General features: G+C 42.6%; 1 long non-coding RNA gene across 2 annotated transcripts in view; it reads left to right on the plus strand.

Moving 5' to 3' along the window:
- LOC127357159 (uncharacterized) overlaps positions 1–24,689 on the plus strand; it is a 53,742-nt gene that overhangs the window by 16,529 nt on the left and 12,524 nt on the right. For both annotated transcript variants that reach the window (XR_007882140.1, XR_007882139.1), the window contains exon 3: positions 19,849–19,910. This is a non-coding gene — a long non-coding RNA (uncharacterized LOC127357159). The remainder of the gene's footprint in view (positions 1–19,848; positions 19,911–24,689) is intronic.

Below are 24,689 nucleotides of genomic sequence, written 5' to 3' on the forward strand. Positions count from 1 at the left end.
TCCAGTAATTTTTTAATGTATTTCCAATCTGATGTCTTATGTGTTGAATCATCAGGATACTATGTCGTTATTACACTCACGCTGCAGTATTTATGAACCTAACTATCTCTGTGCGTTTTTATGTCCCTTGTCTTGTTTGCGGGGAATGACAGATTGTCTCACCATGCTCAAATCAAAACATCTGTTTTGCAAATGTGAGTGCACTGGGATTCCTCAGAACTCAGCTGAGACACAGTTTGAGGCATTGTGATGTTTAATACTGCTGACAAATATAATCACATGTTTTTGTTTATGAGAATTTCATTGCAGATGTAAAAAGATGCATTCAAGAGCAAGTTTGTATTTTAGAAGATACACAGTGCTTCTAGTTTAAAGTGTAAAATCTGTCTACAGTTTCACCTTGTGGCCTTTTAATCATGGTTTCAACACCACCAGGATTTGCTTGTTTAATGGCTTTATAAGTGTTTGCTGATCGCCAGGTGTCAGATTGAAGATTATGGTGACAACTGACAGATGCACTAGCCTAGCTACTCTCTGTGCATATGTCCACATGCTTATGTGTGTTTGTGTACACGACGGCTTGGATGTGTCTCTGCAGATCATCGGTGACAGTAGAGAGTGAGTGACACATTTCTCTCCCCTCGCTCAGACCTTTGTGCTGCATGAATCAGCCCGAACAGCTCGGGTATTGTTGAGGGAAGGAAAGACCCCTTTCTTCTGACTCCTCTCCCGACACTTGTGGTTTTTAATATGATACTTGCATACGGAAAGCATGGTCAAATAAACAGCGTGTAAAGTTTCCCCGTGTCTGTACCAATCCATCAAAAATAAAAAAGATGGAGCTCGACTTTCATCCACCCCTCCCTCCTGCACTGCTTTACCCCCCACCAAACGCCTCCTACTACCCCACAGCCCCTGTCATCCCCAACTGGAATTTCCCTGGAGTCAGGGTTGGCCTTTTTTTACTTGTTTTAGCTCAATTAAATATTGTTAGAAGGCATGCCGCTTAATGGCACCGTTGTTTGTCAAATACGAGATAAAAGAAATGCGCACCTTTTCGAGAGAAATGAGCAGAGAAAGAGAGGAAAGGAGAGGAGAGAGTGAGATCAGATAGAGGCAGATTGAAGGAATGACAGACTGAAAAAAAGGAAGAAAAAAAACAACTTTCCTGTCTGCTTTTCTGCCAGTGACATTACCTCTGCACTCTTGAGAGGAAGCATATCAGCCCTTTTCTCTGAAACCCTATATTGTGAAATTAAAAGGTAGGGCTTCATGGGCTGCTGTGTCTAGGTCAAGGCAATGGTTCTAACGCTCTTGTATTACATTTCACTTAACATGCTATCATTGTAAAAATCTGTAATTAGATATAGAACACAAGGCACCACACCTATAAATCTAGCACGATTATAAAGGCCTGTGTTGGCTTGATACTCGGATTCCACCTACGTCAGTGGCACAGCTGGCACTCTGTGACTGTGTGTGTGTGTGTGTGTGTGTGTGTGTGTGTGTATTCACAGGTTATGCACTATATCAGTCCCTGTTGTACTTAGTCATTCTACAGCTTTGCTCTAAAGAGTTTTGAGATCTCACAACAGCACGAAACCTTCTTTTACAACCCTACTTTCCTTGTTTGTACTGAAAATCATAGAGCATACTGGCAACTCAGCAAACAATGGAAAGAACAGATTAGAACATTACGGCATGACGTGACGACAAAATATTTAGTGTGCGAATGGGCCCTGGGCAGCTGTGTAAAGTAACATAAAGAAACAGAACAGGAGAGCTGTGGGCCAAGTGTTGTGAGAGAACATCGATGACAGGCCTATGGAAAGAGTTTCAGGTCCTCTGAGTGTCTTAACTGTAGCTACTGGTGGAGGAAATACTGAAACCTCACTGCGGGGGCCTTCCTCTGTTCTCTCCTGGAGAGAGGGTGCCTCCGAAGTGCCTGATAGCACACATTTTTCTTGGATACCTCACAAAGTCTTTCCTCCTTCTCCCGACACATCTGAAGATGTATTTTTATCACAGAGCAGATGACAGGGGTAATCCTTTGGTGTCCTGCCACCCCCCAACTGACCGTTTACTTCCTCTTTTTGTTTTGCTTTCCTTTCTTTCATTACCCCCTCTTATCAGCTAATCCCTCCCTGTATAGAACCGTCAATTAAGAAGCTTAGTTGATAGAAAACGAGACCATTTTGGATGCATTGAATGTGTGAAAATGCAGTGAAAAGGGGGGTTGTCGCTGGCCCTCCAACCAAAGAAAAGAGGGAAATGGAGCCTTTTGGTGGAATTCCTTTACGAAAGGAGAGTCTGTGTCACCCATGAGAGGTTAGACACAGAGCGTTGAAAAGTGGCACAAAAATTGAGTCATGAAATCTCACATCCCCGGCTTGTTTGTTTGTTACACAATTGGTTTAGATCAGGAATTTCAGACGTCACAATCAGACACTTTTGTAACTGTATAATTGCTGACCTTAGCATTCTTGACCTTTTTTTTTTTTTTTTTTTTTTTTAAAAAGGGCACAGCAGCATCACGCACAGCAAACTCACACATACACAGTTTCTGATCTGCTTACTAAGATTAGACGCAAATGACCTGGCTTATGACGTAGCCAAATAATGTGATCAACAACCATAGAATTATGGTTTTAAAGCTTTTAGCCATCTACTTTTGTCTCATTGAGGACCAGTTCATTTCGCAAGACTAGTTTAACTATTTGAAGCCATGAGTTTCCAATAGGCTACTTCAAGTTTAAGAAATAAATATGCCTTTATACATGTAATCATAAAAGGTGTTTTGCTCTGCAGTGAAGAAAATCCATTTGCAATAAAATTAGGGTTTCATTACATTACATTCAGAATGACATCTTACATTCTTTCCGTGAACCTTGAAGCCATTTTTGCAAAAGTAAGTAGCTCTGTGTGTTTGCTTTCACTATCATACGAGCATACAAAGCGATAACTAGTGATGATTTTGGTCGGATCTTTTCTTATCCTCCGCAAACCAAGAAAACTCATAATCGGCACCCACTTTTACAGCTGTACAAGTACATCTAATCTACCTTAAATTGAATGAGTGGCAGGCCATTTATTCTGTGAAGTTTGAGATTCAGGCCTGGGGTGAAAGAAACGCTTTCTGTGTACAAAACATAAACGAGATGTGCTTTGGAACAGACTCCGTGCTGTGCTGCTGGGAGAGGAGAGAAGAGTTGAGCGAGAGGGAGGGGGAGGTGGGGGGGTAATTGCCACATTAAGGGGAAGGAATTCTAAATAAATTTAATCTCCCAATCCCTTTCACCCCCCAAGAGGTTTACAGTGAGCATGCTCCGTCTTGTTATGAGACACAAGGAGAGTACAGAGAGAGTGAAATAGAGACGGGAAGAAAGAGGGCGAGGTACTGATCGAGGTAACCGACTGGCTCCCAACCAGGTTGAACTTGTGTGGGAAGGTTCACACAGAAGGGGCAACTTTGTATGCAAAAGCTGTGTAGCCATCTCTAAGTTGGTTGTGCCGTGTTTGTGTATGTGTGAAGTAACACTAATGACCCCTGCTGCCAAAGCCACATTAGCATTTACTCTTCTCTGCCGGTACCTTTCCCACAGTGCCTCACTCTGTAGCTGAATAGTGTCATCAAGGTCCAGGAGCATGTTTTCACCCTAACCAAACACACTAGACCAGCTAATTGCACTGACTGGCACATCTTCAAGAAAAGGAAGGAGAAGTGGAAGGAGTGTGGACATCATTAAAATCAGCTGCTAATGTGTTTGGTTGGACTTTAAACTTGCCAGTTCTGGGGTCACGACAGAGGAAGATTGAAAACCAGACCTTTAGCTAAACAAAGACACAAATTCTCCCTTAGGATTTCTTTCGGTCCCATTTTTCCATCAACTGGGGACTTTGCTGAATTTGCAGTTGCTGTCTTGGAAGTCACTCCATCCAGTTATTTTTTTTCCTTCTGAAAATAACTTCAGGTGAGTACATCACCCAAAGCCGCGGCGAGGCTGTGTCAGCTCGTGAGGTGCAGAAGCAGGGTTAAAGGCCTGCTGGATTCTACTGTATGTCATCGTGTGGTTTGGGCTCTCGCTAGGACATATGGTGTGGTGTATTTTTATAATGTAATCATTCCTCCTCCTGCAACAACACTGTTAAAACTTTCTGCATGCTGGGGCAAGAATTCAGTCAAGAGCCCCGCTGACCCAGACACAGCAGAGAATAAACAATGGAGCTTGGGCCTTGGCAACACACGCAGCACACACTTTGCTCCACGCAACTGTTGTTGCTGTCCAAAAAGGCACTTCAGTTCCTATTCCATTGTCCAGAGTAACCCTGGTATATTGTGACCATCTATTTCATCTCAGTTTTTTATTTCTGTTCAGGTCATTGTTACACACATGGGCCCTTTTGAGTGGTTTTATGTGTTTACCTGACCAAATGTAACCTGAGGTATTCTGAGTTGAGTCATCCTCTGTCAAGGAGGGACGGCAAGGTCAACTGGAGTTCCTTCCTTTAGGAGCAGTTAAAGTGACACTGATTTGGCTCTCAAGTAGTAAAGGCAATTAAGACCGTTGCACAAGCCTATAATTATGGCCTCTCCCCATGCGTCAGCCATGTATATCTTCTCTTTCTACACTTGTTATCAGCTGTAAATGTCTGTCTACTGTAGTTGAAAACCAGGTCACTGCTCCCCATGTGGCACTATTGTTTGTTTCTGGTGTTGTTGTTGACAAAATACTTCTTTTCAAACAACAAAAGAGAATGAAACACTCCTTAACTCTCACCCATTCATCTGAAACAGATGCCATTTAATTATCAGCCCCTCTGTTTGAAAAAGGCTTCCTGTAGAAATGAAGAAATGTCACCTAACCTGCTGCTGTGGCACAGGAGGATTGGCGGCATGATTGAATGGGATTGTCTTTGCTCCCCCCCCAGCTCATTAGGGAAACACCAGCCTTCAGGGTTTCAGGGTGCTGACAGGCTGATTTGGTGTGATGGGGTACCTTGTGCAAGAACATGCTATCCCCTCTGCTGCCGGGTGAACACTGTGCTCTGTGTTGATGGGCACGACGGGCACTCGGATCACATTTCCAGCAGAAGCAGGAAGTGAGAATTGGAGGGTTCCTGTTACCAGGCCCCTTCTTTCCTCCCGGTCCTACACAGAGCCAAACTCAAACCATGTGTGTCCTCACCCTGTGGACCTCTGCATACAGCCGGCCTGGCTGGCTGGCTGGCTGGCTGGTTGGCAAGTGCTGTGGTCGTCTGAACAACATGCGATCTCAGGAAACATTCAGCCCCTCCCTCTTGCCATTGTTATTTGAATCCCCCCTCTATATAACTCCATTGGGGTCTCTTGGGGAAAGTGGTAAGTGATTCCTCTCTGTGTCCGGTCTCCAAAGACACATCCCTCCCCCTCGGAGCTTTCATTCAAGGTTAGGCACACGATGGATGTGATTGGGGAAGTACAGTAGTCTGTCCCCAGGGCCAAAGGTCATTTCCTGATACTCAAGCTGCCACCGGTTAACTATGAGCAGATTAAGAAAAATGGCTTAAACTCACAATGACAATCAGGGAATTAAGCCACTGATAGTTACGTAGCTGCGCAGTGATTACGTCAATGGATCAGTAATTTGGCGGGGAAAATAATCATTACATGAATTTATTATTTTTTTTTATTCCTCTACATTTCTTTGTCATGTCAGAAAAAGGGCCTTTAGCTCCCGTAACATCTTTCGCCTCCCCTTTAAAACACATCACTCCCTTAATACACATTCATGTAATACACATTTATGTGATTAACAGTTTTAAACAATACAGTATAAAAATACCTCACAGACTTAGCCTTAGTCATCTGTTTCAACACAGACGGTATCTTTGTCAGTTGGGGACCATTTGTGCACTGAAGCTCCCTCTGAGCATTTAAATATAAAGTTTATGTGTGCCTTATTGTGTACAGTTCCTCAAAGTCAGAATATTTTAGTCATCGGTGGCATGTTCTGGCACGGGAATACCCTTAAGATGAGGTATTTATGTCGATGGAAAGCGAGGGTGTATGAGGCTGATTAGGCGAAATACCTGTCTCTGCTCTCAATCCTTCCAATTCAAAATGGTTGTTTACAGAAAACACTGCCTGATGAAGGGATAATCTGTCAAAAATATATGTGCCATTTCATTCTTTCTCTCTGTCTTTCTCTCCCTTACTGACTTTTCTGGTTCTTACATTTTCAAGGAAGACAAAGCTCTTTCGGCCCCAGCATGGGAGACAGTATACACGCAGAATAGAATTTTAAAAAAGCTTTTAAAAAAGCCTAATCTCTCAGGGCTGCTGTGTTGGCATTCCTTCAGCTGCTGTGTGAGGGATTGTTCAGGCCCTGCTCCTGCCTCGTTCCTCTCCTCTGTCTCATCTGAAAGTCACCCCCGACCCACCTCCCTCAAGCCATTTTTTTCTAATGAGACACATTGTACGGACACCTGTGGTCTGCCATTTCCACTGGGGGGGGGGGGGGGGATGAGGGATGGGGGCGTGGCAGCGTTGCCAGCTTTTAATCGAGACGCGTTGACTAATCGCCCAAGGATTAGCCTCTTAGACAAGGCCTCTTTCATTCTGACACTCCATATACCGCAAAGACTCTGCGTGGCGATGGAGAGGGTGGGGGAGAGTACATTTTTTTGGGGGGGGGGGGCTGTAGGTGGGCGGGGGGGTATACAGATGGCATACTGTACCTGTATGTGCTTTGTTTGATCAGGCCTGAGCCCTTTGCATGTACACACAACACACACACACACACACATATCCTGAGGCTGGATCTTTCCCCAAGTTCTCTTCCTGGAGACAGTTCTGCATATTTCTCACAGCAATCACATACTTTGCCTCTAACAGCAAAGAAGCGAAGTAATACATTTCTACGAGTCTGCCCTTGTGCTGTGCTTTACAGTTTGCAAACACCCCCCATAAAGGGAAATATAGCCTTGCTTAATAGATCTTGAGCAACAAAACCATTGTACTATCTCACTAAATGCCCCTAAAACACTCACTCACTATACTGAATGAAGATGACATGTTTTTTGGAACCTTGCCCTTTCTTCTTCCCACTTACAAAAACACACACACACATGTGCACACATACACTCGTGCACAGACACACTCTGAGTGAGATTGAGTTTAGCATGCCGTGAATGGTTTGTGTATGTGTATTTGGGAGTGGGCTGTGGACCTGTATATTGTTGTATGTAAATGAAGCGGGGAGACTTGGTGTGTAGCTTCGAACCTGATGTTGCCCAGACCCCTCTGCTGTATATTCTGGGTTTGATGAGGTCATTTGTAGGCACAAATATGAGGTATAGAAACAGAAGTAAGCCATGCATTGCACAAGGCAAAGTTTTAGCCTAGTGCTGCTACGTATAGGCCTCCTGTATTTTCGTACTCTACATTTCTTAGACAGAATACATTTATTAGACAGACGTGTTTTGTAATCACTGTATTAAAGAGGAAGATCTGCAGAAGAGGTATTTTTTCATGGCACTTATCCATATATATAAATATATACCTACCTACCTACATACCTACCTTTTATAATGTATCTTTCTTTTCTGTTGTTTTAGAGTTAAGAGTATAAGGGATCAAAGTTGGTGCAGCAGAACTACAGAAATGGTCTTTTATTCCCACACGTTATTCTTTCTTGTCAAAAATTGGCACCTACTTTACCCACAATGCAACTCAACTGGCTACAGAGGTATGATGAGCTCACTTCTTTCTAACCACACCCACAGATTTTTGCCCCGACCGACAATGCCTTGAGTGACATCAGCAGAGGCAGTTCATCAGACTATGCTTAGCTCCCTCTGGATTCACAAAAGTCTTTATACAACTTTTTCACAAATGCAGTAGTACTTCTCAGGACCTTTTGAAAGGACTTTGATGTGTAAAAATGGTGGAGTTTCCCTTTTAAGACACACTTGACAAATTGTGAAACTACATGACATACGACATGAAGCCAGAGATTCATTAGAAGATGAAAATTAAATTTCCAAAGAAGACAGTGTCTGTTGCTGCCATGACGTGTGATTCAAATTACTTACTACTTGTCATGATTTCTATAAACAGCATGCTGCAATTTGTAATTTTCAAGAAAAGTCTTTCACGTTCAAGGTCCTTGCATTAATATTGTTGATAATCTCCTTTTAGTGTTTACGAATTTAAGGCCTGTAAGGTGTGACATGCTGTTTTTCAGGATTCTCGATTAGCCTCTTAAGCCTGTGAGTTTCAGGTTTCACACACCTATCCGAGTAACCTACACACTAAGCTCTCTCTGAATAGGACATGGTGCAGACATGGTGCAGAGCAAGCACAGGCCCAAGACAACCTTGTAACATGACAAAGAAGGGCAAACACCACAGTGATTCTTGTCTTTCTCAATGGCTTCTGTTGGGGTAGCACGTTCCAGTGGCCCTCCATTGTTCCCTCGATTAACTCTGACTGAAGTGTATGTTTGTACTGAGCAGCCTTAAACCAGCAGGCTTGGATCTTCAGAAGTTTCCTTGTGTCTGATTTGTCATGGCGAGAGCTTTTGTAAAGGACATGCATGTGTGGCCGGCAGGCTGAGCTCAGGTGTTACATGTTTGCTCAGTGGTCTTATGTGTTCTTTCAACCGCATATACTCTCAAGTTGCCCCGGCTGAAGTAAACATAGATGAATAAGGATGCAAGAGGAAGATATTGCGGTTTAATATCAGGCTTGTTGAATCATAATCTCCCCTACCTGAAGCTGGATTAGAAAGTTCCTTTTCCTTTGTTGAATTGTACCGTTCAACTTCTCAGAATCCGTTTCTTCGTACTGTGTTTGCTCTGGAATACGCACTGTGGCCTGTTGTTTGTCTAGTCACAGGAGCAGCCTGGAAGCGGCTGCCAACCTGGCTCTGCAGTTTGTATGCTGTTTCACTCAGCTGGTGAGGAAAATGATAACAAAGGAAATAAATTAAATAGCACTAAAGCATTTGCGGTCAGGGAGATAGAAAAGTGAGACATATTTTACAGCAAATGGGAGGGGCAAGGTAGAAGCTGAGGCTGCAGGATATGTATGTGTGTGTGTGTGTGTGTGTGTGTGTGTGTGTGTGTGTGTGTGTGTGTGTGTGTGTGTGTGTGTGTGTGTGTGTCTGTGTGTGTCTGTGTGTGTCTGTGTGTGTGTCTGTGTGTGTTAAAAGACTGTATTTACGAAGCACAGAGCTGGGAACTAAGCATTTGGCCCTCCAGGTGTGTGCGCTGGTGGTTGTCGGGGCTTGTGAAGCCCGCTGCGGAGGTGGCTACGTGACAGCGGTAATGATAGGTTGTGGCGGGTGAAGACGTGTGTGTGTGTGTGTGTGTGTGTGTGTGTGTGTGTGTGTGTGTGTGTGTGTGTGTGTGTGTGTGTGTGTGTGTGTGTGTGTGTGTGTGTGTGTGTGTGTGTGTGTGTGTGTGTGTGTGCGCGTGTTGCTGCAGGCAAGTGTTAGCTCGGCTCCTGATGACATACACACACACAAGCCTGTGCACACAGTCAACAATGTTTCTTATATCAGACTTCACATCCCACGCATCAAGAGCAATTAGACACATGACATTAGGACAAGTGAGCACTTGCCAAGTGAGGAGGGCCAAGTTCTACAAGTCTGGGGTCAGATAATCCTCAACCAACCAGCTCGGTCTGAAATGCGGGCTCTTAAATCAGGTGACAGAGAGGTCAAGTTCAGGTTGAGCTGTAATCTAATAGAGGGTCAAGTGCCTCTGTTTGTCAGATTGCCTTTGTCCTGTTGACTTAACAAGATTATCTGTATTTTTAGCTCTTCTGGGTGCATTTACACCATTAATTGAATTTATGTGCAGATTAGAACGATTCCATCATGTTCATGTGTACACACCAAGACTCCCTGAAAAAGTGTGCCTCTGTATTCTAGGTAATTTCTTGTGTGTGCAGTCGGACTGACACTTGAAACACACCAAACGCAGAAAACAAATCGCAGACTATTTTTTGTTGTGAAACCCGTTTTAAAGGCTACAAGAAACACAGAAAAGACCATAGTTTAAGTCTCTAAACTACCGGAAAGGCTACCAAAATTCTGTCCAAAAGTAACTTGTGCATCCAAATAACCCTGTTTTAAGCTTACATTTGTCTCCAGAGAATTCTCTTTCATATCCCACTGTGTTTGAGATGACATTTAGGATAACTGATCAGATTTTGTGGACATTTCTTCAGAGCTAAAACCTGTTAAATGACTTTCCGTAGAAGCAGCTTGCACTTCATTGCTTACATGCTCTAAAGACTCTGCAGATGTTTAAATTAGTTTCTCGTTTTATGACAAGCACATACCTGGAGATCATTAAATGGGATCTTCGACACACTACCTTCTCCTGTCATTTACAGTAATGCAGTAGTGCAAAGATAATAGTGCTGCTTGACAAAGATGCTCATTGTTATGGCTTGCAGTGAGTCCTTGCATCTCGGGGGAAAAAGATCTTGCTGCGGCTAGCCGCCCCACACAATAAAGCTCTCAGGAGGACCTTTTCAGTGATGGGACGTTCCACAATGGTCTCACCACTCCGGCCGCATCCGTTTGCCCAGTTCTGCGCTTCTCTGTTCTGTCATACCGCAGAATTTGAAAACACACACAGAGAGAAAAGAACACAGAGAAGAGGAGAGACAACAGGCAAGCTATTGTCTTGTCCTAGATAGGATGGACTACTACCAACCTACTACTCATGTCTGCATGTCAGATCTCAAAGTATGAGTTGTGGGTTTGTGTAAGATGGTTGAGCTGCTGCTGCTTTATGTTAAGATGACACTTTAAATTGTCAGCTACCATTCCTACCTCTTAGAAGTAAGACGTATAAAAGAATAATGACTCAGGAGACAAATAACTTTTAGAGTCATTCTGAAAATGGCAACTTGCCCCACACTACACTCCGGAGCAAGGTAATAAAAACGTACTCCATGACAGATAAACAGTGGGCAACCACTAGTTTGGTTTGATAGCTTTTGTCCAAAAAGAACAGACGCTAAAGGTGCATCTGTATAAATCCTTGTGAGATTATTTTTCTATTGCATTTTATATTCTGAATTGAACTCTAATGGGGCTGAGTTCAAAGAAGTGAACAGGATATTTCTTGCTGTCTCAGGGCTTAGTGCAAGTTCAAAGCCTTCTAACTGTTGACAGCAGCTGGTCTTCTCAGGAGCCCCAACTTCGTCCCATAAAAAAGCTACTACTCAACTGCTACAGTCAATCCCCAACTGTACAACACTATACATCCCCCCATGCACGGTGGTAGAAAGCTTTATGATTTAGACAGTATTAAGCTGTCTGGAGAGATATCAAAGCTCCCCTCTTCCATCTTAGACTCTTGTTGTTTCTCTTTAGTTCGTTTCTTTCCAGTCCCAGAGACTGCAGTGCCCAGAGGCAGTGTCAGTGCTTATATTTGTGATTTTGTTGGCAGAGGAACAATGGTTTAGTTTAGGCACTGCATTCCTGATTATTGACACACTGTGGTATGGAGAAGGATTAGTGAGTGCCTTGGCTTTCTGATTCTACTGCGTTGGCTCGTGAGCAACACCTGGGTGTATCTATGACAACAGGCATCACAATGAACAGTGATTTCGCCACCAACCGGTTCGACAGAGAGTCTGTGGCGATGCTTGTGCAAGGAGGGTCACTTAACAGAAGCAAAGTGGGAAATTTTTGCTTGACACTGCTAAATGCAGCACATCATGAGTCCTTGCAAAACTATCCACCTACCATCAAAATTTAATTTGTCCTACTCTTAAATAAAAATCATAAAATGTCTTTATGCACGTTTCTATCCTGTATGTTCAGTAGAAATGGTTTTAGAGAGTGGGGATGGTTTCTGCAAGAGGAGCTGGTCCCATTCTGACAGCCCTGATTACCTGTGTCCGTCTAGCCCACATGTGGTCTGTGGTGAGATGGCCCGATAGCTGGCACTGAGGCAGCATTGTTAGCCAACAAGCAGCTTGCTGAGGGTCTCCTAATGACCTGTTCCTCAATCTTATCAGCAGGAGCTCACAAGACCCATATCAAGCCTCCTGGTAAAGACTTCCACTGACATCATGGCCTCTAGGGTCTACTCCAATTATATTTTCATCTTTGAGAACCTGCTACCTGGTGTGACAAATGAGCATTAGGAATGTGAAAACCACATTCTTGGTAGAAGTTAAATCCACACATTTTCCAGGAATATTTACAGGGAAATCACTGTATGCTTGACTATAGCAATCCGTTGAATGTGCCAGAAGAAGATAATATCATCATATCTTTCTCATTAACATAGATTTTTTACTTTGTTAGTATGTGGTAAACATTATACCCTGAAGCATTTGAGGAGCGGATGTAGTGGTGTCATGTTAGCATTTCCCCTCACAGCATTTCTGCTCCATGTTTAAGCGTCCCTCAGCATTGGTCAAATGTAGAATTTAAAAGTTGGTTCATTTATGTAACTATTGTATTCATTCTTCAAGACAAACCTTGAGAATGAGCAGATACTGTAACAATAACTGCCTGTCGAGAAGAAAACAGTGTATTCAGATAAAGTTACTGTCTATACATCCCAGAGGTGACTGTCTACTGCAAATACTTTATCTCAACCTTCTCAAATTGTGTTACTAACAAGCACTGATAAGTAAGGTATTTAGGGCATTTGACTACTCTGCCATGTGCAATCAGAGGTGATATTGTTTGACAGGCCAGACAGCTGACAAATATGCCAAGTGGGGGAAAGCCCATCAGTTTGTAGCCCATTTAAGTCACTGAACATTTCCAACCAACTCACTGCTAGCTCACCTGGTGTGAATAAATTATTTCTGATCATTGCTGTTCTTTTGTTTTACTTTTCAACCAAGTTTGGTACCTTTTTGTGTTGATTGTCCCTTTTCCAGACATGTTTCCCATGTGCCTCCTGTTATTTTACCATACCCATAATTGCTTCTTTTTTTCAAGCGTTTTGGAATGTGGAGAACATGCACAGATAAAATCTTCAATAATCATACCTACTAATAAAAAATAACTACCTGCTTATCATTCCTAAAGGTTATGAGTGGAAAGCAGGGACATTAGGCCATAGAGGCGTCTCGTCAGTCTGTCACAGGTCAGCAGCAACAACAAGAAGAAATTCTAACCTATATAAAAATAGACAAATTAATCGTTCAAAGAATTCAAACAATGAATGGGTCATCTGAGTGTAAGCATGGGTGGCTACTGAAAATAGCAAATAACTTGTGAAAGAAAAACAAACATGAAATGTTCTTCCTGACAGCTGAGATGTCAAAGAGACATAATGTAACTGGAAATAAGGGCTGAGTGTAGTGGAACCGGACCTAGCCTGTTGAGGAGCTCTCTCACTCGCAACAAGTGGTTTTGTTTGGCACTGTCCCTTTGTTGACACCGTCAGGTTCTCATGCCTATTAGGTTGCTGTCGACAAACAGGCACCATGATGACATACGCCGCGCAATGCCATTGGTTGGCACGGTGTCATTGTTAAATTATCACCTGCTTGCTTCACTGAATTGTTATCTACCACTTGAATGGAAATGTGCTCAAGCTTTGTCTTTTTACATTATAGTATCAATAGATAAGATACCTGTTGTTTAGGTACTGACATATTTTCTCTCAGATTCATGTAAAAAAAAAACATTTATTTTCTGTACGAATGTTTTTCTCAGTCATTTTTTCATCCTGGGTGTGTAATTGTTGTATTAGCCTTGTCATGCTCATGAGGAAGTTCAACATATTTATTTTTCTGATTGCTCATCTCTGTGTGGGCACTTGGGCACCAGTCCCTCTAGAAACAAAATTCCTTTGCCAGTAATGAAAAGCATTGCAGGCTTTAACTGCGATCTTATGGTGGAAGGCAGCGTGGGAAGTTTGGTGAACTTCCTGACCCCACGCACTACCGCAGCACATTGACCCTCATCACGTGACAAAGGAATGTCCCACATCTTTTGTTTTAACATCCATGGCACTCATGGAGTTGAGAGCATTTTTGCATACTATAGAATGATCACTAGCTTGGCATTTTACCTCCCATTCTCCTCCAGTGTTATTCCCAAACAGGATTTGCAGGCAGCTCTCTCCTGCATCTTTTAAATCACTTCAAACGCTACTGAAGCCTTTTTCACCCAAAGCGGGCATCCAATCTAATGGCATCATTTGGGCCTGCTCACATCGAGAGAATCATCCCTTTTTTTTCTATGCTTAAGGTTTTGTGAACAGGGGAAAACAAAAGGCCGGCCCAGTGAAGCACATCTCTGCTGGCGGGCTGAATAGAGGGGCCCCTTTCATGGCTGTTTATGAGCACCCCTCTTCAAAAACACACATACAAATCACATCCAGTTCTCCCAATGGCTCCTCTAATACGAGGATGATGGCAGGGAGAGGAGGGGAAGGGAGGGGAGGGGAGGGGAGGGAGCTAGAATCTTGTGGTGCCTCACTCCCTTTTCATATGTTCCAGTTGATGGATTTCCACCCAGTGTCACCCCAGTTTTACTATCGGACCCATCAGTTTGTTTTCATGGGCTGAATCACATGTTACATAAGAGCAAGTTGGGCATCTCTGCTGAAAACATCATTAAAATGTTTGATATAACAGATGCTGGACAGAAGGCAGAAAAAAAGGCCCTGTTAAACTGTCTATTGCCTTTGGTGTCTCAGAATGTTAGATGCAATTGATGGAGGAAATCATCTATCATGACACACTGCAGCATTGTAACTGTCATGACAATATGCATCAAAAGTATAAATCATACATTGTATTTGTATAAAGGTATTTTCATGATCAAGTTGGCAACTATTTAATTAATAAAAAAAAATAAAAACTCAATTTTCAAACAAAACTGCCAAACATTTTATGGCTTCTAAATGTGCTTTTCCTTATCCTACATTATATAGTAAATGAAATATATTTGGGTTTATGGCTGTTGGTCATAGACATTTGAAGAAATCCCCTTGGAGTCTTGTGATGCACATTTTCACAATTTTCATATATTATATAGACCAAATGATTAATCATCTGTAAATTCAACAATAAAGAAAATGTTTTGTTAGTTTCTGCCCTAAATTATTAATTTCCCTGAGCTTATGGTGACACTGCCTGATGAGAACAGTTATTCTTCTAAATTGTACAAGCAAAAACAAACATGACAAACAATCGACTATCAAAATAGATGCTAAATATTTTTTTGTCGAACAAGAAATCCTTTCAGCTCTGTACAGTAGATGTCACAACGGAGGTGCATGGATTTGGATTTATTAAAGAAGGTCCAGAGGAAACACTGGTCCTGCTTACAGTATGTGCAGGCCAGTAAATGGGTGGGGGGTGGGGGGGGGGGGCATTGGAGTGCAATGCTTGTGCATGCAGTGTATGTGCCTATTACTTACTCTTCAACCTCCCAAAATTAATTTTCAAGTAAAAAGCAAAAAATTAGACTGGTGACTTGCGGTACTTGCAAATATTGGTTTTGTTATTAGTGATGACTTCTTCAGTGTAGGCTGTTTCTTATATGCTTTTTTCACAATGACCTTGTTTCACTGACAAAAAGTCATGTGATGCTGTCAAGATATGATTTGCAATGTCTCAGCATTATGACAGTCTTAAGCACAAAAGTGCAATAAATTCTAACCGTAGTGGTTTTATCGGCTAAATCATGATGCAAAAGTCAATTAACGTCATCAGTTCATCCCCGATTCCATCCAACAACATAATTAAAATGAAATATTTGAAATAATTACGATTTTTCCATTATTTCCATTATTGTTTTGAATTTGATTAATGTATGGGCCCACCCAGTGGAATTAGATGCCCGTCCAAGAAGTTTCCTCTGACTACATGAGTGAGTATGTGTCTCTGTATGACTGTGCACGTGTGAGGGGAGAGGGAAAGACAGAATTTTTGCTCATGCAAACTTGTAGATGCATGCCTCTTTCTTTGGGTCAGATATGAAGGTCAGAGAGCTGACAGCCCTAGAAAAAATTGCAAGTCATCCCACAATGAAGTAGATCTTCTTGTAACTACCTTTTCCGCTCTGTGTCACATCTTGTTCAACAGGTAGGGTTTGATGGACAGGAGGAATGCACGCTGAGGGATTTGTTTTGTAATGGCAGTCCATTCTTTGGGTGTTCTTAAGCAAACAGAGTGGCGCTATGTCCTGTTTTTTTACAGGTTTCACACGTCACTGTTCAAACTCTCAAACAGGCTGGTCCCCAAGAGTACATGGAAGAGAGCAAACAGTGCTCTAATACTTCACTACTCTGACCTTCTGCTAACTTGATACACACATAGACAAACACACACACCTTTTACCAATGCAGTCAGACCATGCAATCCAAAAGGATGTGTGAAATATTCATTTTAATCTTGGATGTGGTGGTTTATTTGTCATGCACCTGGATGAAATACAGCAACAAAGACGCGGATAGTGTTGACGTAAACCAAGTCCAACTTTTGTCTTCCTATCAATGTGCTTTTAGCCTTGGAAGGTAAATAATACAAAAGTGTGGATCCACCTGATGTTACCAACACAGTTCAGCTCAGTTTTGGCCTTAGTTTACAACTTTTAACAGCTTTTTTAAAATATTAAAAAATACAAAACTCTTTCAGTTGTGCTTAATGAATGACTTTCCATTGTCTACATGTCAGAAAATAGCATTGTTTTTAATGTAAAACATGGGTCTCATAAATATGAATGGTGGATGCTATATGTCATGTTTGAGGAGCATATGAGTGCCCCATTTCAGGCTCCGTGTGCCGTCCTAATTAAGTGCTACTTTAATGTGTGTGGGTCAAATGCACGGAAATTTGGTGGGAATTCTGTGGGAAAGTTGAAAAAGCTCATAAAATGATGGATTTTCAAGTGCTCCCCAAATTCCAACAAAATGTACCAAAACAGTACAATGTCTATTTTTATTAATGGCATGGAAAAATATAGAGGAAACATGTAGTACTCCCTGGTTGGTGCACACAGCCGCGTGTCTCAGGCTGATTTAGTTTATGTAAGCATGTGTGAAGTAGTTAGGTGCGTATGTGTCTGGACTTGTGTCACTGCAGTGTGCCTTTACAGTACTGCCAAGCCTCCCTGCCATGTTGTCCTTTTATGCAAACATAAAGGAACCAAACAACGCCTACTGCTTCAATGGATGCCCCCGCAATCCTCTCTTTACTGCTCTTTTCTTTTCCGCTTGTTTTAAATCTGTCTCCGATATATGAGGCATTCCTTTGTGGTTGTGTAACATGATTTGAGGCAAACAGAGAGAGGGCGAATGAGACAGAGAGGAAGAAAGAGAGAGAGAGAGAGAGAGAGAGAGAGAGGTTTGTCTTGCTGGGTTTCATGTCCTACTGTGCGCTCATATTTCTCAGCCCGCTTCACAGTCGTGGGTAGCTGGCTTATCGTTGGCCTCTTCAGCTCTTTCCGTCATGCGTGGCCTACCTTAATCTCTCCTGTGTACTGTAAACCGCCCCTAATAACCCTGAACACGATTAAAGCAAACATCTTAATAACGGCCTGCCTCATTATCAAATCACACTGGGAAAATGAGTGGTTCAACCTCACCTCTGTAATCATACATATGTGGCTCAGAAGAACAAGATATGGTATCTTTTACAGAAACAATAACTATAAGCCCGTTAGCTGATTTTCTCATTTTAATAATTGAAATAATTGTTAGGATTTTTGTAGCAATGTAGTCATTGTTACTGATGAATCTGCCTTTTGAGTATAATTTTCTACTGTTTATGAAGAGCAGCAATGAGAGTGAGGTGCAGGACTGAATGTAGGGTGTTGCTCTAGAGGGTGCTGTTTACTGAGGAACTGCTTTCCTCTCCCTTCAGCCCTGCTGCTCTCACTAAATCTTATTCTTTTTGCTTTCTAGAAAACACAATGCTTTAAAAAAAAAGTGTAAACAACGTTTAACATTAACTGTCCAGCTCTTAGATTTATTGACATTGGTAGATATTATCCAGATCAGATTCAACTCCCAATGCAGACACATACTGTAAAATATGATAAATAAAGAAGCAGTTTCTCGAAGGAAAGATGTTCCATGAAAGAATGTGTGGTATTGTGCCTTTGGGCTTTTTCCGACATAACATTAGGCCATTGTAATCCTTTTGTGTGTGTGTGTGTCCTGCTCACCTGTGGCTCTCGCTCCACACACACACACACACACACACACACATTCAGACATACAAATTCCCGCAGATGTTTACACAAGTTTCACACAGCCAACAAGGACACATGATGAGCTGTCAGTCAGACCTCCACTGGCAGAACGGAGATGGGGAAGAATGTGTCCGTGGCGATGGTTACACCTGTGCTGTCTGTGGTTTTCCTGCGGCGGTATTGCAGGGTGTAATCCCTAACATCGCCTGTGTTTATGCTTGTGTTTTAGTTACAGGCCTGATACTAGCATGCTTTAGAGCTTAGATGGGACTTCTGCTTCACTTACTCCTCAGCCTGGCCCAGGGGCATCCTCCCCAGCCTGCCACACACAGGCTCATCTCCGGCATGTAGGGATACAGTAAACAAACACAGTAGCTTTCTGCATGTGTTATACATCCTTTATTCACGTTATGTACACAGAGGCATAGAAACTTAAGTAAAAGGCTTTAATTAAATTCAAATTAGGTTTTTTTTCTATCAAACTAGAGACTGCGTTCTGTTTAAAGTTGTTATGTAAAAGGTAACTTGTGTCGAAACTCTGTTCTAAATTTAGAATGTGCAAAGCCATATTTTTCTGTTGATTTGGACTCGGATTGCCATAATAGGATCATTTACAGGGAACATTAAATTGCGGTTGTTTCCTTATGTACTCAGAGTATTTGAGGAGGTCTTTTTTTGTTGTTTTATATGGTTTGTATTTCGTCATGAGTGACGCCGGCTGCACCACTGAGGTCATGAATGGGGAGGAGAAAGTTCCAGTGCCAGTGACTGAACTCACTTTTTATTTTAGTAAATATGCTAAATTTAGAGCTCAGCTGCAGCCAGAAGTTCGTCCCAAACTCCCTGAATGACACACCTTTCGAGAAGTGACTCTTAACATCTGCTATTTTTATCATCGTCTTACTTTTTTCCCCTTGTTTTTGTTCCTTTCTCTCCTCTTTTCTTTCTGACAGACACTATAAATGATGCAGTTCTGTTTTTCATTTATAAGATTTGTTGGGTGGATTATTATAGAGAAGGATCCTAATTCCCACTAAAGGAAGGACATGCTTCAGCAGTGTTTATAAAAACACTGCGATCTGACGTGAGTAGCAGTGGAGAACCAGTAACAAGTCCACTCTGCTAACACACCCTCCTTGCACGGCTGCCCAGTGAAAGGTCTGTTGTAATGGTGGCATTTCAACCCTTCAAAGTAAGATGGCCAATTGGATAATGGGATTTGGTTTGCCAGTCTGGGGAGCAGACCAAGCTGTGACAGTGCATAACGTTACATGTGACAGCTTCTGCTGACTGAGACGCACTACGTAAAGTCTGGCCTAATATAAGTACAGTATTGAAGCCTTGACAGCCTTGTGGTTCTTCTTCTGTATGATGTGACATTGATGAGATCCATCCGTCACTCGACTGTTATTTCTGTCTCTGGCCCGTTATTGTCAAGCGGCGCTCTGCTCAACAGTGAAGTGGTCAGTGTTTTGGAACCTGGTTGTGTGGGTTGAGGCTTTGAACAATTTTCCATTTGTACCTCATATTACATGCTCTGACACTGTTTCACCTAAATGAACCCAGCTGAACAAATGGAGAGTGAAGAGTTAAGCAGATATAGCAATGTAATACTGTATGGTTGGTGTGTGAAGTGACGTTTGTCCTCCTTTGATTTTTTTCACAGTGAAGGAATCCAAACTCTTGGAATGAGATGTCAACATTTAATTGCTTCCCAGGGATCTTCTGGTGAGTATATATGTTACTAAAGACTCTGCAAATAGTGTCAGTGTTAAATTTCTCTCCTGTAGACCTCGTCTGTGTCCGTGTGCCTAACCACGTGTCCCTATTGGGCAAGCTTAGCTGTCATAATGTGATGTTATGTCCTCATCTCCAAGCTTTTTTTTGTCCAGAAGTGTTTTGCTTTACAGCTCCTGTGGCTCGCCCAGATGTGCTAAATGTTCTTACTATCTGTAACAAAGCAGATGTATACCAGAGACTTATAGTGTACTGTGGTTTAGGCTTGTAAAACTGACGCAACTCCCTCTAGTTTAACTGTTGGCACAACTTGTAACCAAATGTTGTTAATTATTTAGCTTAACATGAAGAATTTAGACAGAATTTACTGGGTGATATTTGTTGTGGTTTACTTAAGAGATTGTTCTCGTCCTCAAAATGAAATTTTAAAACAAATCATTTAATTACACCGCTTTACAGAGCCACAGCCATCAATGCTGTTTTGTAACTGTGCCGTAGTCTGCAGCACTGAATATACTTAGCCCCTCTCCCACATCCCATCAGCCCCCCCTCCTTCCCTACTGGTGCCCCCTATCCCTTACTCCCTCATTCAGCTGGTCCACCCTCTACCAACCAGTGTGTGCCTGTCAGCGTGTCACCCCAGGGTGATGCCCCTCTCTCAGCCCCTTGGGGCCCTTTTGACTCTGCAGCACTCTGTGTTTGCCCAATCATTTGGGAGCCGGATACGGGGATGAATTGTTAACTACAGCAGGTCACTCTGTGCCCCACAACCCCCAGCCCTCTCTGCCCCCCCGACCTGCTGTTGACTCATCTCCATGGTGATGGGACAGGAATTTGTTTTCTCTCATGTGCCAGCCAGCTCCCCGCCACTGCCACCGCCCCCCTCTCCTCTTCATCCTCTGAGTGCCCAATCAAAAGGCAGCTGTAGGGTGTCACATGGCCAGGAAGTGTTGAGGGTGCATCCCACTGAGCGAATCGGTGCTGTCACTGGAGGGTTACTCTGCTCTGCTGGGACAGAAGGCCTTAAGGGAAAAATGTGTGTGATTTGGTAGGAAAGTGAGCACAGTCATCAGTGATTTCCTGACACAGAAGCATGCAGGCATTTTTAAACGTTCTCACACACAATCAGAAATGCACATGCACACACATCCACAAAACTTTTCAGGAGGCTATGTACAGTCATGTGGTTTATAATGTGCAACTTATTATAAAATACATTCGGTGTAAGCCATTTAAATCCTCCTCCTGCAGCCACTGTGATGGCCTTGGTTAAAATAATTCATTTCTGTTTATTTTTGCAGCGCAATGATTAAGAGAAACCCTAAACGGAGCTGGGCTTAACAGAGCGGGCCTATCATATACATTATAGTCGTGTACCAGTCTATTTCCATGCTTCACATAACACTACAATGCAGCACAGAGAGGCACAGATCTCTTGCATTCCTCTTCGGTATGGTGATTTTGTTATGAAAAATGCTACACATGGCTCTCTCTGAGATGGGATTTTTTGTCCTTTAGTTTTTCTCAGCAAATCTAGTCCTATCTTTGCACTGACACAGTTTGGCACAGTCTAATTCCCATCATTTTCTCAACATATCGACAAACTCAAGTGTGTGCATGTGTCAGTGTGTGTGTGTTTGCCTCCACACATGTTATTAGCTTAGGGCAGGTGAGTGTTTGCCTACCTGTCTCCCTTTTATGAAGTGAGTGTTTACCCAAGGAATGCACCACGTCCGATTTGTCATTGACTCTTATTGTTAAGCTCATCCAACTGGTGCCTTGAGGTTGAGTTGTGCTGTGCCCTGGCAAGTGAGAAATATGTGCTTTTCTTCCTTTTTTTCCTCTTTTGCTCAGTGTATTTGCACATGCTCTTGGATGAAAATGTGACTTGGTGGAAAAGTATTAAGGATGGTAAATGCATTGGGAATGAAAATGAGAAGAGAGTTCAAACCTGCATCGAGAAAAGTGGAAAGTGGAGTTACTAAACATCATGATCAAGTTGAATGTCACCAATTTAAAATAATTTACAGAAGTTTTGATGAAAGCCAGAGTTTGAGTCTGGCTTCTGCTCCCAATCTGTAACTACATGGAGGGCTCTTGTTTTGGACCTGGCTCAGTTGAGATACAAAATTACTCAAGTCGTCACTCTTCAATTGTACATTAGGTAGGTGAAGTGAGAAAAAATAAATATATCGTATGACGTTATTGAGTGGAATTACTTCTAACCAGACACATCCTGTAGACACATATGAACCCTGATGAGCAAAGCTGGCTCTCTCTCTTTGTGGTAATGAGGAAGCCTGAGCAAACTAAGCCTTCCCACTGCACTTGAGTGGTTAACAGAGCCATTACAAATGGCATGTTTGGAAAGTTTTAATCTTTATTATTTAACATCTTAAATAGCAAGAATTTGATTGGATTCCTGTGGATATCTGTGTTAAAAGGTGTTTGTGTCAATGTACAAGTATATCTGAATTTGTGTGCGTGTGTTCCTGTGTGTGTTTGTGCGGCTGTCGTCCTGTGCCACCATCTGGGTGGTCCTCATGGCTGGTTTGATGGTAATCCCCCTGTCCCATAAATCAGTGTCCGGGCTCGGGCCGGGAGCTGATGCTGTGTGACCACTGGAGCGAGGGGGCTTGAGGCACTAAGCCGAGGCCCCAGCCGTTGCCCTGCCCTGGCCTGGCCACACGTCAACTCTCCACACCACCTTTAAAATAACTCGTCATGCATGGCTGACTTCGGGAAACGGCCGAAGCTCCAAGTACATATGAGCCATCAACAATATAAGCCACAGCAGAAACGGAGGGCACACTCATAAAATGTAGCACCAGAAGATAAAGTTTCATGACTTATAACCTGAACAGTTTGTGACTCCAAAACTTTCCCCTCAATTTCCAAACATTTGAAACTTTTTCATTGTGGATATTTTCCTTTTTGCAATTTTCAAATATTATAAAAATTTATTTATAATAATGCAATTGTTTTGTTCTGACTAGTGGCTAACAACCCGAAGGGACTTCTGATAGCTTTATAGAGAGCTGCTCTCAGTTCAAATGTTTCTGTCTGACTGAAAGTGCTAAGATTAAAGCCATATTTTAGTCTTTGTAGGGCCTATACCTCTCTCCGAGAATGAGGAGGGAGGATGAAGGCCTGTCCGAGCTGTCTGGCTTGCATACAGCTCTCCGCTGAGCTTTTATCTAGGGAGATTGGTTTCAGCTCTTTCCAGACCCAGTCCCAGGGAGTGCACAGTCCTGAGACCTGTGGCATTAATAAAGATAATGCTGTTTGGAATAATAACAGTCATTTCTGCCCAATAGAGAAGAGAGACAACAGACACAAGTGTAGCGGAATATAAAAGAAGCCAAGATGAAAGGCTGAAAGGTAGTCCTGGGCACCTCTCTGGCTCTCTTGCAGGAACTGATGGAACCTATATCAACATGCTCACACTCAGACAGCACAGAGAGGGACCCTATGCCGAATTTGACCCTCGGGTGGCATGACGCAGAAATGTAATTTGTTCTTTTGTCTGCCAAGATCACAGGGGGAGAGCAGTGACTTGTCGTTCTTTTTATTCTTGCTTATTTTTTTCCCTCTTGCTCCCCTCCTTTTCATTCTCTCTATCCCCCATTGCCTTCAGTGAGTGCAATTTAGTTTGATGAGCAGGTGGTCTTTTTTGAATCTCACAGTGCTTTTGGCTCCCACCTCTGGCGTGTGGTGCTTTCAGTTGGAGTCAGTCATGTAGGCCAGGATTAGAAGGGTGGAGGAGAAGGAGGAGGCAGTCCAGTAAGATTCTTGGTATTGGCGACCTCAACGCCCTGCAGTCAGAACCATGCAGAGTGCAGATTGAAAGAGTTATTTTGTTGCTAAAGCTCTCAGCCGCACCCCAGATGGCTTTTATGCAGGCCAGGGACATGCTTGGGGACAGGGTTAAAGCAACAGTGTCCTTCAGGCTTGGTGAGTCTCTGGGCTCAGCAGGTAAAGCGCAGTGGGCCAGACAGACTGAGAAGGCAAAACGTTGCCGTCTCGGCACTTTTCCACCTTGAATCTGAACAGAGGACCGAAACAAAATAGGTGGATTAGAGCAAAGGGGAAGGCTTTACTTCACAGCACACCCACAAATACACACATCCATATACAGGGTGAGATTAAGACCTCTGAACATCTATCTATGTTAAGACTTAGTGGAGCATCTCATTTGATGTCACATAAGACAAAAGAGCTGGTAGGAGAGATGGAGGGAATCATGCTTTGTCTGCATTTCCAGTGGAAGACCTTTTGTCCTCTTTGCATTATTACCTGGTAGCAGAAAATATAGGCCGACCAAATTACAACCTGCTTTCGCTGCTTTACCTTTGATCTCAGTTTAATCTTACTTAGCTAATTAACCAACCCTGTTACTTCTTAAAGGAATTTATGGCCCATTACTTTATCAGTCTAACATTCCTCTGTAATAATCTCCATGGTGACACCTACGCAAGCAATCAATATTTTGTCAGTAATGCTAAACAGGTGTGCTGCTCTCCTGTCTTTCTCTTGTTGACTTCTTGTGCCCAATCTCTTCTGCCCTTGAGCACTGGGACTTCGTAGCATGGTTCCAGACATCTGAAATGCATCTAAAATTTTATCAGGTGGTACAAAAAAGTCTGCTGTTGGTCTTGTAATGTTAAATTGGAACATGTTAGTTAAAGCCAAAAGATAAATATTGGACTCCAACTTTGATTTGAGATGTAATCTGTCAATTATTTGTTTTGTAATTGTTTATAAAATGTC

Source organism: Dicentrarchus labrax, unplaced genomic scaffold (genome assembly GCF_905237075.1).
Source record: "Dicentrarchus labrax unplaced genomic scaffold, dlabrax2021, whole genome shotgun sequence".
NCBI classification, from domain to species: domain Eukaryota; kingdom Metazoa; phylum Chordata; class Actinopteri; family Moronidae; genus Dicentrarchus; species Dicentrarchus labrax.